Source organism: Choloepus didactylus, chromosome 15 (assembly GCF_015220235.1).
Source record: "Choloepus didactylus isolate mChoDid1 chromosome 15, mChoDid1.pri, whole genome shotgun sequence".
Lineage (NCBI taxonomy): Eukaryota > Metazoa > Chordata > Mammalia > Pilosa > Megalonychidae > Choloepus > Choloepus didactylus.
This window is the reverse complement of record NC_051321.1, coordinates 87,164,685-87,185,477: the sequence shown is the minus strand read 5'-3', so window position 1 is coordinate 87,185,477 and position 20,793 is coordinate 87,164,685. Positions and strand designations below refer to the sequence as shown.

The window sequence follows — 20,793 nt, the reverse complement described above, 5'->3', positions numbered from 1 at the left end:
GAGACCACCGGCTGGTGGGTTGGGGGTGTACTCCCACCCAGTTTGCACCTGCAGTGCCGTTTCTGGAAGATCTAGCAAGCCTGGGTGGCAGGCATGGGATGGGGTTAATTGCTGTTAAAATGTAGCTCCATATTTTATATGATTGCAAATATATTATACAATAGTAAAAATAAAATATTTTTGTATGAAACAGAAAACTGGGGGAGAGGTGCGCATGCTCGGGCACTGCCTCGTCCCGCCCACTCGGGCTCTCCCTTCTCGGCCGCCGTCGCAGGGCCTCAGCAGAAGCAAGATGGCGGCGCAGCAGCAGGGGTCGTCCGCTCGCCGTCCCGTCCGTCGTGTTTTTCCCTCCTCCATAGTAAGTTTTTTAAAGATTTTATTATTCTTCTATTGTTTTGGTTGACTACTACAGGTTCGGATATGTTATATTTTCATTTTTAAGAAATTTTAAGTATTATTTAAATTTTCATGTCATGTTTGACCCATGAGACAGTTAGAAGATATTTGGGGGAATGTTTTTTGTAAAAAAAATTATTATTCAGAAATGTATGGGATATAAAATTCTTGGTTGTTTGATTTTCTTATGTTTCTTTTTTTTTTTAATTAGTCTTTCAAAAATGCCATTCCGTAATTTTCTGGCGACCATATTTTCTCAGAAAAGTCATATGAAAATATTAAGATTGCCTGACAGATATTAATGTATCTTTTGTCTCCAGCTCTCCTTAAGATTTTCCCCCATTTCTGTTTATCAGAAGTTTGACAACGATTTGCCTGGTTTGTTTTTTTCCTAATTTTTATTTGGTTAAGGTTCTCTGAATGGCTTGAGTCTGTGGGTTGATATCTTACTTAGGTTTTTGAAAATTCATTGCCATCATCTATTTCTGCCTCACTCTTCTTCTCTTACTGACTTTTGGTCTCTAAGTTAGTGTACATGAGATAATTTGAATGTTTCTCTAATGCCTCTTATACTCTGTTCTCTATTTTCATTTTTTTTTCTACTCCTTGTTCTCCAGAGTGCATGTTTTCTCTTTACCTGCTATTGAGTTTATTATCCCTGTCTTCTGCCTTGTCATGAGTTTAGATATTACATTGTGCATTTTAATGATTAAAATGTGGTTCTTTTATTTATTTCAATGTCCATTTAAAATATTTTCACCCATTTTGTCCCTCTTTTCTTGAAATATTTGTAATAGCTACTTTGTTGTCCTAGTCTGCTAATTTCAGCATCTGAATGGTCTACTGGATCTTCTTTTATCTGATTTTTGCTAGGATTATCCGTCCTGTTTTCCCTCCTAGTCACCTGTCTCAGTTTTTTCAAATTGTATTGCAGATACTGTGTCAAAGAGTTTGAGAGACTGAAGTTGATATTTTTGCCCAGAATTTTCATCCTTTCTTGTGTTAGGCAGATTGGGTGAGAGGATGATCACATCAACATAGTCATCAGTTGAGTTCTGCTGGCGTGAGACTACAGTTTAATTAGAATCAATCTTCCTTTCCTTTGTTTTTCAACCTTATTGAGGCATAGTTACATACATAAAATTCATTCATTTCAACTGTTGCGTTCAGTGATGAATATAAAGATTATTTTCTGGACCTTCATTTTTTTTGTGCTGCTCTATATTTCTGTCATTTTCTGTCAGTTCCATAGTGAATAGGTAAAATGTAGTTTTATAGTAAAGTTTTAAATCAGAAAATGAAAGTTCTCCAACTTTGTTTATCTCTTTTGAAATTGTTTCAGATATTCTAGGTATTATGCATCTAATCTACATTTCACAGTCTGCCTGTCAGTCAGGACGTGCCTGCTGGAAACTTTATACGAATTGCCATATTGAGCTTTCCTGTATACAGCTATGTAATGTTTCTCCATTTATTTAGATCTTTAATTTCAATCAACAATGTTTTGTAATTTTCAGTTTCTAAGTATGGCACTTCTTTTATTGAATTCTTTTGATGCCATTCTTAAGGGAATTGAATCCTTAATTTCTTATTTGAATTGTTCATTATTTATCTGTAAAAAGCTCAGATTATTAGTTTGATATCTATTTTTCTATTATTTATGGATCAAATTTATAAATTTTCCTTGAAGCACTGATTTGGCTGCCTCCTATCAATTTAATAAGCTGTGTTTTCATTTTCATTCACTTCAAAATACTAATTCCCTTTGAAATGTCTTCTTTGACCCGTGGATTGTTTAGAAATCTGTAGTTTCATATACAGATGTTTGCATAGTTCCCAAATATTCTGTCTGTTGTTCATTTGTAGTTTGATTAATTGTGGCTAGGGAACATGCATTATATAATTTAAATCTTTTCACATTGTTAAGGTTTGTTTTATGGCATAGCATGTAGTCTTTCTTGGAGATTTTTCCGTGTGTGTTAAAGAATAATGCATAATTTGCTGTTTTTGAGTGGAGAGTGCTGTTAGGTAAAGCTGGCTGATAGTGTTGCTCACATCTTGTGTGTCCTTTCTGATTTCTTGTCTAGTGGTACTGTCAGTTATTCAGAGTGGTGTATTGATGTCTACAGCGATTACTGTCCATTTCTTATTCATGTATTTTGTGACTGTGTTTATTGGGTGAATGGAGGTTTATAATTATGGTACCATCCTGCCAATTTGACACTTTTATCATTACAAAATTTACCTCTTACCATCTAAAACAATTTTTGTCTTAAAATCTATTTTTTTCTGGTATTACCTATACTATTTGGTAACTATTTGCATGGTATGTATTTCCCCATTCCTTGAGTTTCCACCCAGGTTTATCTTTGAATCTAAAGGTATCTTTTGTAAACAGCATATAGTTGAATCTTGTGTTTTGTTTTCTCCTAACGATCTTTGCCTTTTGATTACAGTGCTTAATGTTAACTTTTTAAAATTTTATTTTGAAATAAATTCAAAGTTAAAGGAACAGTTGCAAAAACAATAGAAAACCCCATACACAGCCTACCCTGATCCCCCTCCCCCGATACCCTGATCCATCAGCTTTAACATGCTGTCACATCACCATTTCTTTCTTTCCCTCCCTCCCTCCCTCCCTCCCTGCCTATCTATCATCCATCATTTATTGCTCTGTCTTCTGAACATACGAGAGCAAGCTGCACACATCCTTAAACAAACACTATAATTGACATATACAATTCCCATGAACAAGAACATTCTTTTATGCAGTTACGTTAAGTGCAGCTAAGAAGTTCAAGAAATTCAACCTTGATACAAAGCTTACATTCTGTATTTCCTTTTTTTTTTCTTATGTCCCAACTGTGTCCCTTTGAGCCTCCTGTCCTCCATTCTCAGATCCCATCCAGGATCATCCTTGGCATTCAATTGTCATCTATGTAGACTGTTTTTTTTTTTTTTAATTGTAGAAACATATATACAGCCTAAATCTTCCCATTCCACACCCTGCCTAGCTTTCCATTAGTGGGATTAATGACATTTAGAATGTTGTAATACTGTCACCTTCCCATCATCCATTACTAGGAATTTCCCTTCACCTCAAACAGCAACTCTACACTCATTTCTTGTACCTTGTTTATAATTCCTGAAAGAGCATTCTCATATTTATACATTTAATCCTCATCCATTTTCCACAACAGCAGTCAATCTATTATACTGTCCCATGTTTTATGTTCTCTCATTCTAGTAATGTTCACCACCTGAAATTTCCCGTTTCCATCACAGTCACATAGTTAATTTCATGGTGTTAATTCCAGTCCTATAAATATCCTACCATCATTACCACCCATTTCCAAACCTATACAATCAATGTAATAGAAATTATGTTCATAGGGAGCAGTAGTTCCCCATTCTCTGTGCTAAACTATCCCCTGGTACCTGTATGCTAGTTTCTGATTCTGTGATTTTGCTCATTATAATAGGTTCGTATCAGTGAGATTATTCAATACCTGTCTTTTTGTGCCTGGAATATTTTGCTCATGATAATGTCCTGACTTTTATCCTTTTGACACATGCCTCTGGAGTTCATTCTTTTACAGATGAATAATATTTCATCCTATGAATATACCACATTCTGTTTTTCCATTCATTATTTGGACTCTTGGGTTTGTTCCATCTTTTGGCAGATTTGAATGTTGCTGCTGTGAACATTGGTGCCCAAATATCTGTTCATGTCTCTGCTTTCAAATTTTATGAGTATGTACATAGTAGCAAGATTGCCTGTTCATACGGTACTTCTATAGTTAGCTTCTTGAGGATGTGCTAAAGAGTTTTCCACAGGGACTGCCCCAGTTTATGTTCCCACCAGCAAGTAATGAATGTCCCTATTTCTTCTTCACATTGCCTCCAACACTTGTAATATACTTAAAAAAATAAAAATCAACGGTATCTTTCTGCTGTGTGCAAAGTGATTTATCGTTTCGGTTTTGATTCACATTTCTCTAATTGTATGTGATGTGTGAGCAACTTTTCATGTGCTTTGTTTTCCATTTGTAGATTGTCTTTGGAAAAATGTCTGTTGAAGTCTTATGCCATTTTTAACTAGGTTATTTGTCTTCAGATTTTTCAGTTGTAGGAATTCTTTATATATTTTCTGATATTAAACCTGTGTTGTATGTGTGATTTACACATATTTCTTCCAAGTGGTAGATTGTCTTTCCACTATTTCACAATGTCCTTTCATGCACAGAAGTTTTAACTTTGAGAAGATTTCATTTCTGTCTTTTATTGCTTGTGCTTTGGGTGTAAGGTGCCAGAATATATTTGAAACACAAGATCCTTGAGATGATTCTCAACATTTTCTTCTGGGATTTTTATGTTCCTGGTCTTTTATTTATATTTTTAATCCATTTTGAGATGGTGTTTGTGTGTGATCTGAGATAGGGATCCTCTTTCATACTTTGGATATGGATATACAGTTCTCCTAGGATCATTTTTGTGAAGACTATTCTTTTCCATTGGGTGATTTGGCAACATTGTCAGAAATCAATTCTCCCTCAATTTAATGGTATATTTTGAACACTCCATTCAACTGCACGGGTTCCTATGGCTATTGTTGTGCAAGTACCAGGATGTTTTGACCAGTGTAGATTTCTAATATGCTATAAAATAAGGTAGTGGAGTCCTCTTGCTTCATCCTTGTTCAATGTGTTTGTGGCTTTCTTGGCCCCTACACTTCCAAATAAATTTGATAGTTGTATTTTACATTTCTGAAAAGTCAGCTGCTTGTGTTTGCATGTGATGTGTTGCATCTGTAAATCAGTTTGAGTAAAATTGACATCTTAATGATATATAGACTTCCAAACTATGAACACGGTGTTTCCTTCCATTTATTTTAATTACTTGATTCCTTATAGCAATTTTCATAGATTTGTGTGTACAGGTCTTTTACATCATTGTTTAAATTTATTCCCTGATGTTTGATTTTCTTCCCATTTTAAGTGTAAGTTTTTTCCTTGATATTCTCTTCTTTGTGCTCTTTACTAGTGTATAAAAACAGTGCTGATTCTTTGGGTGCATTTTTTTGTGCCCTGTCACTTTGCTGAATTTATTTATTAGCCCTAAGAGATATGTTGTGTAGTTTTGGGGATCGTATATGTAGGATCATGTCATCTGCCAAAAGTGAAATTTTACTTTGTCATTTTCGTTTTGGATGACTTTCATTTCTATTTTTAAGACCTTGTATTAGTGTTGTACATTCATTATAATTCAGGGAAGGATATTTTTATACTTGTAATATTAACCCCAGCCCATTGTCCAAAAAGGATTTAATTTGTTATACTGTCCCATTTTTATCTTCGGATTTTCATTCTGTTAACATGCATGATCCAAAATATCCCCTTTCAACCACATTCCTATACATAATCCAGTGCTGTTAATTACACTTACAGTAGTATTTGATCATAACCACTATTCATATTGAAACCTTTACAATCAACCTAATATAAATTCTGTAGAAATTAAGCATGAGATTCCCATTCTCTACAGAAAACTACCTCCCGATAAAAACTATATGCTAGATTCCAACTCTGTGAATTTGCTTGTTACAGTTAGTTCATAGCATTGTGATAATACAGTATTGCCTTTGTGCCTAGGTTAATTCATTCAGAACAGTGTCCTCAGTCATCCATATTATCACATGAATCTGGGCTTCATTCATTTTTAATGAATAATATTCCATCCTATGTATATACCACATTCTGTTTGTCCATTCATCAGTTTGTTGGTACTTGGGTTGCTTCCATCTTTTGGCAGTTGTGTATGATGCCACTATGAACATCAGTCCGCATGTGTCTGTTGCCTCTGCTTTCAATTTTTCTGAGTATATACCTATTAGTGGGATTGCTGGGTCATATGTCACTTCTGTATTTAGCTCTCTGATGAGCTCCCACAGTATTTTCTACAGTGGCTGCAGTAGTTTATATTCCTACCAGAAGTAATATGTGCCCTATTTCTCCAGATCCTTTCCAGCACTTGTTATGTACAGATTTAAAAATACTAACCTTTCAGGTGTATGTGAAATGAGAACTCATTTTGGTTTTCATTTAGATTTACTATGTTGCTAGTGGTTGTATCATCTTTTCATTTGCTTTTATAGCCGTTTGTATATCCTCTTAAAAATATCTATTCTAGTTTTTGAGTGCTTTTAAATTGGTTTGTTGGTCTTCGTGTTCATTTGCAGGATTTTCTCATATAGTCTAGATAATAAACCCTTACCAGATTTTGGTTTACTAATATTTTCTCCTATGGAGTACATTGTCTTTTTACTTTTGCAAGAAAATCCTTTGATGCACTAAATTCTTAATTTTGAGATCTCATCTACATATTTTTCTTTAATTTCTTGTGCTTTGGGTGTTCGGACCAAGAAAAACATTGTGAAATACAAGATCCTTGAGATGATTCCCAACATTTTCTTCTAGGGCCTTTATGTTCTTGGCTCTTATATTAACATCTGAATCTGTTGTGAAATGCTAATTTTGGTTTATGATGTGATATAGGGGAACTGTTTGATTCTGCATATATGGGTATCTAGCTCTTCTAGCCCCAATTTTTGAAGATTATATTCTTTTGTCCATTTTGTGACTTGGCAGCCTTGTCAAAAATCAGTTCTCCCTTGCTGTAAGGGTGTATCTCTGAAGTTTCATTTTAATTCCATTGGTTGATATATCTGTCATTTTGCAAGATCCATGTTGGTTTGACCAGTGTAGCTTTGTAATATGCTTAAAATTAAGGAAGTATGCATCCTCCACCTTTTTTTCATTTTTCAAGATATTTTTCGCTATTCTGCGCTGTTTATCCTCCAAATGTTTTTTTATCCTTTGCACTTGTATTTCAATGTAATATTTGGGACAGTTTTCCAAAAGGGCCAGTATTTCCCAATTTAATCTGAGGTCATGAAAGAACATCAACAAACCAGTATTTGGAATTTCAGTTTCTCACCCTTATCATTTAAGACTCGCTGTCTGCCGTCATCAATATTTATTGAACATTTACAGTGCACTAGGCACAGTGCAACATACAGAAAACATTGTCCCTTCTGTTGTGGAGCTTAAATTCTGAAAGAAAAAAATACACCTATTTTAAAATGTTTTTTTTTTTTTTTTTTTTTTTTTTTTTTTGATGTTTTCTGCAAGGTACTGAGGAAACAGTCTGTTGGGTGAGCTTTGGGTATAACTTAGTCCCATAATTATTTAGAGAATAGAGGAAGAAGAAGGATTTAAAGGTAGATAATGAAAAACCATTCAAGATAGGTAGAGCCTAGAGGCAGATAAACACAGTCTCATCAACTAAGGAGAGATTTGCTGCAGTAAATAGGGTGAAGGAAAATAGTCTGTGGGATGCAAGCAAAGGAAGTAGGCAGAGAGAACCGTCAGACTGCTAAGCCTGAGTGAAACCACAACCACTTTTTAACTGGGAAAAGTCTGTAAATGTATTTTTCAAAACCTTTTGTATTTTGTATAAGTTTACACTGGAGAGCAAAGGGGAATGAAGCTTTTCCACACCAAATGTTAGATGTAGTGAGACTAACAAAGCTGCTATGTCGCCTCCCCCTGCCCAGGAGCTCTGGATCCCGAGGCTCACAGGGAAGTGTTTGTGGGGCTTGTGATGTTTATGGATGGGGCAAAGAAGTTCTTTGCTATAGAAAATGATTAAAAATAGTGTAACTTAATTTTTCTTTTAATGTCAGCATTGCACAATTTAAAATTAAGTAACAGCTTCAACTAATATAAAAATCCTGAATTGCTATTAAATTAAAAAAAAAAAAGTGTTGCCTCCAAATGACAGGCCTTCTTGTCTATCTGCATCTTTGTATGTATTTTTCCACCAAACTAGGTTGTCCTTTTCCATGCCTCCACCTTGTTCTCCTACTTGAACCCCAAAATTTGAAGAATTTCCTCCCCTGAAAAGCATTTTGTTACCTTCTATGCTAAGGAAGATGTCCCTACTCTATGCTCCCTTTGTGCCATACATATTTCTCTCTTTTAGAAATTCTTATTTATCGGGTTTCTTGTCTCTCTCCCTAGTAAATTCTGTGAAGTCCTTTCTGCTCTTACTTAAACCTAGCCCAATGCCTGTTGGACGAATTTGAGAGACCAGATAAACTACTACCCCAGATCCCCAGATGAGCCAGACCACACTCCAGCCATCTTTGCTTTGTAGCACGGAGCCCACCCTGCCTTTCTGCCCATCAGCCACCTCTGCTTCTAAGGGGCAGGGTCTGTGCAGTGAATGCTTGGTGTCTCACTCACAGCGTGCTCATCCGGCTAGGTCCTGCAACACAGGCCTCTTCCCTGACCCTCTGCGGTCCCTGACCTGTGCGTTGAAACTCTTCTGTCTTTGGCAACCTCTTGAGCACTATGGGAAGCCTTGCTAGCATCCATCTGGTTCCTCCCTAAATCTGGGTTGAGTGGGGTGGGGTTGGCCCCCTATCCCAACATCGGGGATAAGCTGGGACCAGCCAATGGGTGTAAGGCATTTCCTTTACTGGTTGTTGATGGGGAAAGAGAGAGGCTGCAGCACATGATCCATAGCTGGTCCAATCAAACGAAGCCCAGGCTTTCTCCCTAATGGTTCGGGAAAGACTCTGCCTTCCGGGCGGATGTGATGTGAGAGCCTGGAAGTGCAGCAGTGACTTGAGCAGCGATGAAGGAAGCCAGCTTGGGAAGAAAGCCAAATCCAGGAGGAGGACAGAGCCAGGACCAAAAGAGATGGAATCCTGAGGTAAGCAAGGAAGGAGCCTCACTTTCCAGGGCGATTTTCAGTTAGGTGAGTGTGTGCATTTCCTTGATTATAAGAGCCTTTATGATTTCTGGTTTATTTACAACAGAAAGCATTAACAAGGGTCTCAGCCTACGATCCAAGAAGCACAAAGCCCAGAGCCAAGACATCTCCAGGAGCAGACTGCTCCTCTCAGTGCCCTCCTTGCTTTGTGTTCACCTGACCTTGGATGTGTTATGTGTGTCAGAGGGGTTATAATGATCCCTGCATAGGGCTTCAACTCCCTTTACTAATTTTGCCTTTAAAACCTACGGGAGAAACATCTGAATTTTCATGTCTTCAGATTTCAAGCACATGCAGTCTAAAATTTAGATCTTTGGATTCACTCGTATTTTTTCTCTTCACACAAGAGCTTTATGGACCAGAAGGGTTTGTGGCTGGGATCTGACCCTCCCTCCAGCAACTGTTTTTTTTTTTTGTTTGTTTGTTTTTTTTAATTTTATTTCGAAATGAATTCAAACTTATGGGAACAGCTGCAAAAACAATACAAACCCCATCCACAGAACTCCAGCATACCCTGACCCCCCTCCCCTGATACCCTGATCCACCAACTTTAACATGCTGTCTCACTGCCATTTCTTTCTTTTCCTCCCTCTCTCCCTATCATCCATCATCTATTGCTCTGTCTTCTGAACATATAGGAGCAAGCTGCACACATCCTTGAACAAACTGTAATTCACATATACAGTTACCATAAACAAGAACCTTCTTTTATGTAATCCTATTAAGTGCAGCTAAGAAGTTCAAGAAATTCAACACTGATACAAGCTTGCATTCTATATTTCCTTTTTTTTTTTTTTCTTCTTATGTCCCAACTGTGTCTCTTTGAGCCTCCTGTACTCCATCCTCAGATCCCATCCAGGATCGACCTTGGCATTCAATTGTCATGTATTTAGACTTTTTTTTTTTCAATTGTGGAAACATACATACAGTCTAATCTTCCCATTCCATCCCCTCCCTAGCTTTCCGAAATTAGTGGGATTAATCACATTTAGAATGTTGTAATGCTATCACCTTCCCACCATCCATTACTAGAAATTTCTCTTCACCTCAGAGCAGCAACCCTACACTCATTTCTTAACTCCTCATTGCCCCTTCCCTCACTTCTTGTAACCCATACTCGACTTTTCATCTATATAGTCATATTCTCTGATAATTTCTTTGTGTTTACTGTGGGGCTTAAGTTTAACCTCTTAAATCCATAACAATCTTGTTTTTCTTTGATACCAACTTAACTTCAATAAGACATGTAAACTATGTTCCTATACTCCTGCATTCCCCCACCTTTATAGAGTTCTTGTCAAAAATTACATATTTTACATTGAGTCCAAAACCACTGATTTGTCATTAGAGTTTATATATTTTATATCCTGTAGGAAGTAGATAGTGGAGTGACAAATCAAAAATTATTGACTTCCATTTGTATTACATTGTGGTCAGAGAATCTGCTTTGAATATATTCAATTTTTTTTATTTTATTTTATTGAGGCTTGTTGTATGTCCCAGCATATGGTCTGTTCTGGAGAAAGATCCGTGATCACTAGAGAAAAATGTGTGTCCTGGTGATTTGGGATGTAAGGTTCTATATATGTCTATTAAAATTCTCTATATCTCTCCCTCCTTTCTTTCTTTTATTGGTAAAATCTCTCAACATTTGTTTGTCTGTGAAAAATTTAAGCTCTCCAAATTTGAAGGAGAGTTTTGCTGGATAAAGTATTCTTGGTTGGAAATTTTTCTCTCTCAGAATTTTAAATAAGTCATGACACTGCCTTCTCACTTCCATGGTGGCCACTGAGTAGTCACTACTTAGTCTTATGTTGTTTCCTTTGTATGTTGTGAATTGCTTTTCTCTTGGCTGCTTTCAGAACTTGCTCCTTCTCTTCGGTATTTGACAGTGTGATCAGACTATGTCTTGGAGTGGGTTTATTGGATTCATTCTATTTGGAGTTTGCTGGGCATTTATGTTTTGTGTATTTATATTGTGTATAAGGTTTGGGAAGTTTTCCCCAACAATTTCTTTGAATACTCTTTCTAGACCTTTACCATTCTCTTCCCCTTCTGGGACACCAATGAGTCTTAAATTTTGACGTTTTATTTTATCTATCGTATCCCTGAGATCCATTTCGATTTCTTCGATTTTTTTCTCCATTCTTTCTTTTGTTTTTTCATTTTCTGTTCTGTGGTCCTCTAGGACACTGAGTCGTTGTTCAGATTCCTCTAATCTTGTATGATGAGTATCCAGAGTCTTTTTAATTTGGCCAGCAGTTTCTTTTATTTCCATAAGATCTTCTATTTTTTTATTTACTGTTGCAACTTCTTCTCTATACTCTTCTGGGGTCTTCTTTATATACTTTATATCCTATGCCATGTTCTTCATGTGCTTTATATCCTGTGCCAGTCTCTTGTTTTTTGATTGTAGTCCTTTGAGTAATTGCGCCAAGTACTGTGTCTCTTCTGATCTTTTGATTTGGGTGTTTGGGATTGGGTTCTCCATATCATCTGGTTTTATCATATGCTTTACAATTTTCTGTTGTTTTTGGCCTCTTGTCTTTTGCTTTGCTTGATAGGGTTCTTTCAAGTTATAAAAAATACCAGTCTAATTTTTCAGATCTGCAACTTGGTGGTGTACACTTTCTCTAACTAACCAACAGATGGCATCTGCGAGTCACCTATTCCCCTCAAGTCACTTCTCCCCAACTTTGTCTTTGTGGTATATGGGGAAATGATTCTTGTGAGGTTCAATTGGTACACTCAGTTTGGGTGTGATGTTGGTGCTGTCTGCCCTGAGCATGGGGCATGTGTCTGGGTGGTTAGGGAGGCAGGGCAGCTTTAATAATCAAACCTCCCAGGTGTTCCTGGAGATTGAAGGCTGTTGCAAGAGTCTAAGCCTTCATTTCAGTTTTGCAACAGATTGTCTCTACCATTGATCCACAAGTCCCCGGCATTGATGTAGGGTAACTGGGATTTCTGAGTGGGTTCCCCTTCTCAGCTGTGATCTTCCAGGACCTCTGCTGAGGGAAGGCTGTGCTACGTCATAAGTGCACAGTGTCCCTAAAGGGAAGCCCTGGGCCGCCTGGCCTCACAGGGGCTCTCCCAGCCTGATGCAAAGATGGCTGAATGGGGCATCTCAAACCTCCCCCCCCCGCCTTTTCACACGCCTCCGCCTTCCCAGCTCTGGGTCAGCTAGCTGTGTGTGCACCCAAGGTTGCCGTCCATGGCTGATATTGTGGCATGTGCATGGTGTCGTGGGATACATTCCCCGTCACAACTGGGTTTCCTGGCACAGCTCTGGGCTATGGGTCCGGCCCCAGGGAGGAGTGGTTTGATTTGGGTGTTTGGGATCGGGTTTGCCATATCGTGTTCCAAGCCCACTGGGGAGCTGGCTGCAAGCAGCGTGGTTTCTTTTTCCTTTTGGCTCTCCACTCTGCCCCCCCGGCACTGAGACAGTCAGCAGTAGACTATCCTCCACGCCAGCACTGAGAGGTTGGCACAGCCCACTCCTGCTGCGCTTCACTGCGTGGTTCTCACCGTCGTAACTGCAGCCACTCCTGGGTTTTTTTTTTTCTTTTAAAGAACTAGTCTGTCTCCAGATGCCAACCCCCAGGTTCCCCACACTGCAGCCCTGCCACGGGATTTTCTCCCAGCTTACTCACTCATTTCAGAATGCAGACTCCCGGTTTCATCAAGTACACGGTTCCTGTGGTTTTAGCAGACCTTGTCCAGCTGGTGCATCACTGGAACTGGTGTTCTGGGTCACTTTCTGGTTTTTATCTAGTATTTTTCACGGAAGGGTTTTTTTGGCTCTGTCTCACCTAGCTGCCATCTTAGGTTCTCCTGTTTTAATTTTTTAACTTTTATTTTGAAATGATTTCAAACCCACAAGACAGTTGCAAAAATAATACAAACCCTGTAGTGTGAACTCCAACATACTCCCACACCCCAGATACACAGATACAGAGATCTACCAATTTTAGTATTTTGCTATTTTGGCCATATCATTATATCATTTATGTGCCTGTCTATCTATCTATCTATCCATGTATTGTCTAGCTGTCTGTCTTCTGAATCCTTGAGAGAGCTGGTTGTATACATAATCTTTGAATAAAATATTTCTATGTACATTCCTACACTTTGAGTGTACTTAACACATTCAGAGGATTTAACATTGATAAAAAACCACACACTCTAATTGTAATTTTTCTTATGTCCCAATAATGTTCCTTTGAGCCTTGTCTCCTCCATTCTTAGTATTGTATTTAATTGTCATTATTTCAATTTTCTTTTTTAATATGGAAACATATATTTGACATAAATCTTCACATACCATACCTTCCAAAGCACAATATTCATTGGGATTAAACACATTCAGTATGTTGTAATATCCTTGCCACCGTGCATTAAGTAGAACTTTATTATATTTTTAAATGAAAATTTTATTTCTTCACATTGTTTCAGTCAGTTGTCTAGTGTCTTTTCTTTTCAACCTGCAGAACTCCCATTAGCGTTTCTTATGGGACAGTCTAGAGGTGAATGGAGTCCCTCAGCCTTTGTTTATTTGTGAGTATCTTAATTCTTCCCTCATTTTTGAAAGACAGTTTTGCCAGATGCAAAATTCTTGTTAGGCAGTGTTTTGCATTTAGCAATTTAAATATGTCATCCCACTGCCTTCTTCTGTCCATGCTTTGCAATGAGAAATTTTCATTTAGTCTTATTAACTAAATAAAAGCTTTGGGTGCGGCATGTCACGTGTCTTGTGGCTTTCAGAATTCTCTCTTAGGCCTGTGATCGTCTGAGTATTAACATGGCACAGTATGAACATTTTTGGGTTTATCCTGTTTGGAATTTGTTGAGCATCTTAGATATGTATATTCATGTCTTTCCTTAAGTTTGGTAAGTTTTCAGCCATTATTTGGCTGAATATTCTCTCTGCCCCTTTCTCACTTTCTTCTCCTTCTGGGACTCCCACATTGTGTCACTGGTACAGTTGATAGTGTTCTGTAGGGTCCTTGGGCTCTTTAAACTTGTTTTTTTTCTTTCCTTTGTCTTTCTACTGCACAGATTGGTTGATTTCAATTATCTCATTTTAAAGTTCGCTGATTTCTTCTCCTGCCAGTTCCAATCTTCTGTTGAGTACCTCCAGGGATTTTTTTTTTAATTTCCATGCAATTTTAGTGAGCTATTCACACACCATACAGTCCACCCAAACTATATAATTAGTGGCTGATAGTATAATCATATAATGGTGCATTTATCACCACAATTGATTTTGGAAGATTTTCGTTAGTCCAAGAATCAAAAGAAAAGAAAAGAAAATGATGAAAACATCCTCTATCCCTTATACTCCCCTATCATTGATCCTTAGCATTGGTGCAGGACTTTTTTTAATGTCGATGAAAGAACATTAAGATATTACTATTAATTATAGTTCATGTTCTTTTTCCCATATACTGCTCTATTATTAACTTCTTGTAAGGGTTCCTTATGTTAGTAGTACTCATGGAAGAAATATTTTGTATTTCTACTGTTAATCATCCATCATTTTTCCAGTTTGCTAATGTTGCCAGAATGCAAAATACCAGAAATGGATTCTTTTATAAAGGGGGTTTATTTGTTTGCGCAGTTATGGTCTTCAGGCCATAAGGTGTCCAAGGTAATACGTCTACAATAGTATACTTTCAGACAGTGATGGCTGTTGATGTCTGGAAAACCTCTGTTACCTTGGAAGGCACGTGGCTGGCATGCACTTGCTCCTAGGTTGGGTTTCAAAATGGCATTCTCCAAAATGATACTCTTGGGGTGTTTTGTCCTGTCTTAGCTGTAGCTCCTCTTCAGAATGTCACTCTCAGTGAACTCCTTTATAGGTCTCCAGGGGTCCAATTAACACCCACCATGAATGGGCAGGGTAACACCTCCTTGAAAATTATCCACTCGATCTTTTCACTCACAGATGATTGAGTCTCATCTGCATGGAAACAATCAAAGAATTCAGTATAATCAAAACTAATACGTCTGCCTCCACAAGATTGTGACAGAGATAATGGTGTTTTGGGGGCCATAATACATCTAAACCAGCACATTCCACCCTCTGGACCCCAAAATGACATGATCTTTCCATATACAAAATATTTACAGCCCATCACAATATTACAAAAACTTAACTCATTTCAGTAGCAATAGGTAAGTACAAGATCCCATGAAAATGAGTTACAGTCGTTGTCTGTCCTTAAAGCAAAATTCCCCTCTGCTGTGGACCTGTGAAACTTAGAACAAGTTATCTGCTTCCAACATACAAAGGAGGGACATTCATAGGATAAACATTCCCATTGCCAAAAGGAGAAACAGTAAGGAGAACAGGCTTTAGGGGACGAAAACATTTCCTAAAACCCCCAGGGCAAACTCCATTAGATTTCAAAGTCTGAGTGTCATTTACAGAAGGATGTTGTATCCTCGGGGCTTGAGAGAATGGCAGTACCACACTTTCCAAGGCCCTTCACGGCTGCCCTTTTCTCTCCAAATGCTGGTCTGGGTGCTCCAACATATCCACACATTGGGGTGATCACCTTCTTCCAGGCCCCACCCTCCTCAAACATTGGGCTGCCACCTGGACTCTGCCTCTCTGGGGCAAAGGCTCTCACCCTCTCCAAACAGTGGGGTGTTGGCCAGGCTCTCCCCAATTCCCGGGGAATGTGCTCCACCATCTCTGACACCTGGGGTGGCAGCACTCTTCCTGAGCATCCAGGCAGAAGGCCTGGGCTCTGCCTTGGGCAGACTCACCTTTTCAACGTGCGTGGGTTGTTCTCTCCTTGCCCGAGATTTCTTTACTCCAGATATCAATTTCCAGTGTTCTGTCTTCGAAGACATTTTTCCATCAATATCCTCCTCTGTCCCCTCCAGTACAGACCAGCCATGGCTCTAGCTGTACAGTTCTCTCAAAATCTTGTTGCCTCGGCATGAAACACATAGGGGTCAAAACCATCAGATAATTGGAGTTTCCACAGATCCTTCCTGGGTAACTCCATCTCCAATCCTGGTTTGTACTGAAATGACAGGTTCCATTTTTTGGTAGATCTTCATGTGGGGCTGTAGTCTCTAGGTCTCACTTTGTGGAAGCCTGGAATTTTCCAAACCATCAGTTTCTGGTTTCTTTGAATCCAAGAGTTCAGGTCTAAGTTCATCTCTCTCCTCTCGCATTTTGCTATAAGCTGCAAGGAGAAGCCAGGCCACACTTTCACTATTTAGTGTTGAAATTTCTTCAGCTTCAGCAAAGTATCCTAGCTAGTCATTTTCAAATTCTGCCTTCCATCTGACACCAGGACTCAATTTTGCCAAATTCTCTGCCGTTTTGAAATGAGGATCACCTTCATTGCAGTTTGCAATGACACATTCATCATTTCTGTTCAGGGTCTCATCAGAAGTATCTTTAGAGTTCGTATTTCTACCAACAGTCTCTTCAAAGCAGTCTATGCATTCTCTATCTAACTCCTCACAATTCTTCCAGAACCTTCCCCTTATCCATTTAAAAAGCCTTTCCAGCATGTTTGGTATTTGCAAGCTCAGCAGCAACCCGCTTGTCTGGTACCAAAGTCTGTTCTGGTTTGCTAATGCTGCCAGAATGCAAAATACCAGAACTGGATTGGCTTTTGTAAAGGGGTTTATTTGTTTACACAGTTATGATCTTAAGTCCATAAAGTGTCCACAGTAAGACAACTGCAACAGGGTAGTTTCAGACAAGGATAGCCATTGGCATCAGGAAAACATCTGTTAGATCAAAAGGCATGTGTCTGGTCTCTGCTTGCTTCTAGGTTGCATTTCAAAATGATGTTCTCCAAAATTTTGCTTTTGGGGTATTTTTTCCTCTCTTGGCTGCAGATCCTCTTCAAACTGTCACTCTCAGTTGCTCTCAGATCCTTCTGTCTGTGAACTCCTTTATGGTACTCCAGGGATCCAAGTAACACCCACCCTGAATGGGCGGGGTAACACCTCCATGGACATTTTCCAATCACTGTTTTCACTCACAGTTGATTGAGTCACATCTCCATAGAAACACTCAAAGAATTCCAATCCAATCAACACTAATAAGTCTGCCTCCACAAGATTGCCTCAAAAATAATGGTGTTTTGGGGGCCATAATACATCCAAACCAGCACAATCATCCACAAGATTTACTGAGTTATACACTCCCATGAATAACCTCTGTCTTTCCTTCTGTTGTCAAATATGACCCTATACTTCCCGTCAGTCACACTCACACACAGTTCAGCACTGTTGATTATACTCACTAGATGTGCTACAATTGCATATGTTCATTTCCGCTCATTTAAATTGAACCTTGTTAAAAAATTCGCATATCATGAGCAACCACACCTTGTCTCTAATCTCATTGTATCTGTTGTTAACCTGTTTTCTAGATTTTATGTCCATGAGTTTATGTAGTATAGTTAGTACATTTTAGTGAGATCATGCAATATTTGTCCTTTTGTGTCTGACTTTTTTTTACTGAACATAATGCCCTAATGTTACTTCCATATTGCCGTGTGCTTCAGGATTTTGTCCCTTCTCAGTGCTGAATAATATTCCATCATATGTATATACCACATTTTATTTAAATATTTATCACTTGATGGACACTTGGGTTGTTTCCATCTTTTGGCAATTGTGAATAATGCCGCTATGAACATCAGTGTGGATATGTCTGTTTGAGTCCCTGCCTTCATTTATACACTGAGTAGTGGGATGTTAGATCATAGGGCAACTCATTTCTTAGCATGATGAGTGTAAGAGGGGTTATGATGGGCACACATAGGGTTTCCACTCACTTCACTAATTTCACCTTCAAAATCTAAGGGAGGCATCTCAACTTTGAGTCTTCCTTTTACTACAAAGCTGGTGTCAAGGGAGTTGTGTTCTTATTTTACTTCACTGGACCAAAGACTGGTAGAATGAAGTCTACAAGGGACCAGAAGACCTCCAGACTGTGCAGACCAGCAGGCTGCTTTATCACTTCACTGTTGGCCACAATCCACTACTGTTGACATGATGTTCCATCTTCAGCCAAAGCCAGAGGTTCAGCTTAGACCCTGACTCAGCCAGTTAACCCGGCACTCAGCAGCTTATGATGCCCAAACTTCACGGTGCAGCTGCAGAAATCCAGGGAGCCACAGTCCACTACCCAACTTACCAAGCACCTCCAGAGCCTCAAGAGGAACATTTGGAAATTGGAAGAAAAACTTGAACAAGAAAAGAAGTACCAGCCTTCTTACGGTGACAGGATTTCTAGTCCTGATGAATGATTTGGCTAAAGATTATAAACAGCTCAATGAACTAAAGCTGAAGCTGTCATAAGAACAAGGGAGTGCTCCCAAATGTCCATCTAGATACCTGCACTGTGAGCAACCCAGAGTCCCCAAAGTGAACGGGAAGTCAGAAGCTGCAGGCCCTGAACCAGGCTCCTCTGGAGAGGAAACCATCCATGACACATTGACACACCTGTAGGGGAAGAGAAAGCAGTCCCCTCTCCAGGAGGATGCTAGGGTAACTAAGCAAGACAAGTGCCTCCTGAAGCCTCTTCACAACCGATACAGAATTATCAAGCAAATCTTGTCGACTACTTTCCTTTTCCCAACAATTGAAGAAGAGGACTCTGATGAAGACTGTCCCCGGGGAAGCCAACAGTCCTCTTTGTCTAATCCAGCATCTTACCTTCTTGTTGGAGACCACCTTACCTACTCCCATGAGACTGATCCTGTAAGGGCCCTGCTGCCAGATGAAAAAGTCAATCAGCCCCCGCTCTCCATGTCCAATTTACACAAGGTCACCTTGCCTGTACTTCTTGAACATCTCCGAGAAACTAGAGCTGACAGGAGGAGACACCTGAAAGCCTTAAGAGATTTTGAAGTATGTTATTTTAAACAAACAGGTAGAAGACCACAAAAGGAAGACAGGATCCCAACTGAGGATGAATGCCATGAGTATAAGCACATAAAAGCCATACTGAGGTTATTAGAAGTCCTCATCAGCAAGCAACATGTGGAGAAAACCAGTTTGAGGTATTTTGTGCTTACTTTCACTCAAGAAAAAGTCAAGTTTATTTTGCCCTGCCATTTCTGTAAGTAGTTTTGATACACTGAAAATTGAACATTTCTGTAGTAATATTCTCTATTTTTAAGAAGAGATGGCAAATATAATTATATGTGGAAAGGAGGGATTCCGATGGGGGAAGAATGTCTGTGACAATATATTCGGAAAAAAAAAAATTCAGCCCCATCCATGATAAGGGGAACTCAGTAAATACTATGTTTGCAAAAATTATATTATCAAGCCTTAATAAGACAGACAATCCCTGTGTTCAATGGGCCACTCATTAGGGAAAGTCCATGTAGTATTCAAAGATTGATTGTATGGATATGGAAAACAGGATGATTTTGAAAACTGAATGAAAAGTTGAAAATAAATTTTGCTTTTTGTATAGAAAGAAACACAGCTGATGGGAAAGTAATTTATTTGGAGATTGTAATAGATTTTTATGTGCTTTAAAAAGAAATGTAGGAGGAGCTAAGATGGCTGTATAGAGAGGAGTGGAAGCTAGTTAGTCCCCCTGGAACAATTAAAAAAACCCAGGAGCAACAAGTAAATAATCTGAAATAGCTGTGGGGAGACAAATGTAACTGTCCACTCATTATACACCAACCTAATTTGGGAGTAATGCCCGAGATCACAGCATAAAATCTGTAAGTAAAAACTGAAGACCCGAGCCGAGAGCCGAGAGCCCGTCTCTCCTGGAAGCCTGGCGGTGCTAGAGAGCAGCACTCTCTAAACAAGCGAGTATACCTCAGCCCAGCTCCAACTGGGGTTTTAATGTTAACCCCTCAATATAGACTGAGAATCCCCAACAAGCAGATGGAGGCTTTCGGAGACAGCTGACCTTGGAGATTCAGGGGACTTATCTGTCATGGGATGGGGAGCCCAAGGGATCGGGTGCTATCTCTGGCTGACGGGTGAATCTAGAGACCAAAGATTGACCCTGAAAACGGGCTTTCTATCTCTTTCTCTGTCAACCTGGGCAGCTCATTGGAAAAAGCCTCAACCATTTTCAGCTTGCATTACTCTGCAGTAGAGAAAGCCTCAGCCATTTTAAACTCGCAGCACTCTGACCCACAGAAGGGTGGAGATAGCAGAGTCAGAGAAACAAAGAATCTATATGCAAATGACCTCTCTTTAGGAGGCATAGCTTCCCAAGAGAAAAGAGGTGAGGCCCAGCTCTACCACCCGCCTTCCATGCAGGGCCAGACCCCAGAGCCTGGGGAAGGAGAGCTGTGGGCCACACCCCCTTACACCAGTCTGGAGTGACAGGCTGACAGGCACCACCTGCTGGGCAGAAAAGCACAGGGTGTGTTAGTGCTGTAAGACACACCATCAGGGAAACCGGATAGTGAATATTTCCTCATTCTGGGACCTGAGCCTACTCTTGTCAGGGAAAATCTTACTGGGGTGACCAAGGAGGCCAGATGCCTAAACAACAGAAAACTACAACCTATGCTAAGAAAAACGAAGTTATTGCCC

General features: G+C 39.2%; 1 pseudogene; it reads left to right on the top strand.

Annotated features, from left to right (window-relative positions):
• The first annotated feature begins 214 nt into the window (after positions 1-214).
• On the top strand, positions 215-20,154 carry LOC119509974 (annotated as a pseudogene).
• Positions 20,155-20,793: the final 639 nt, after the last annotated feature.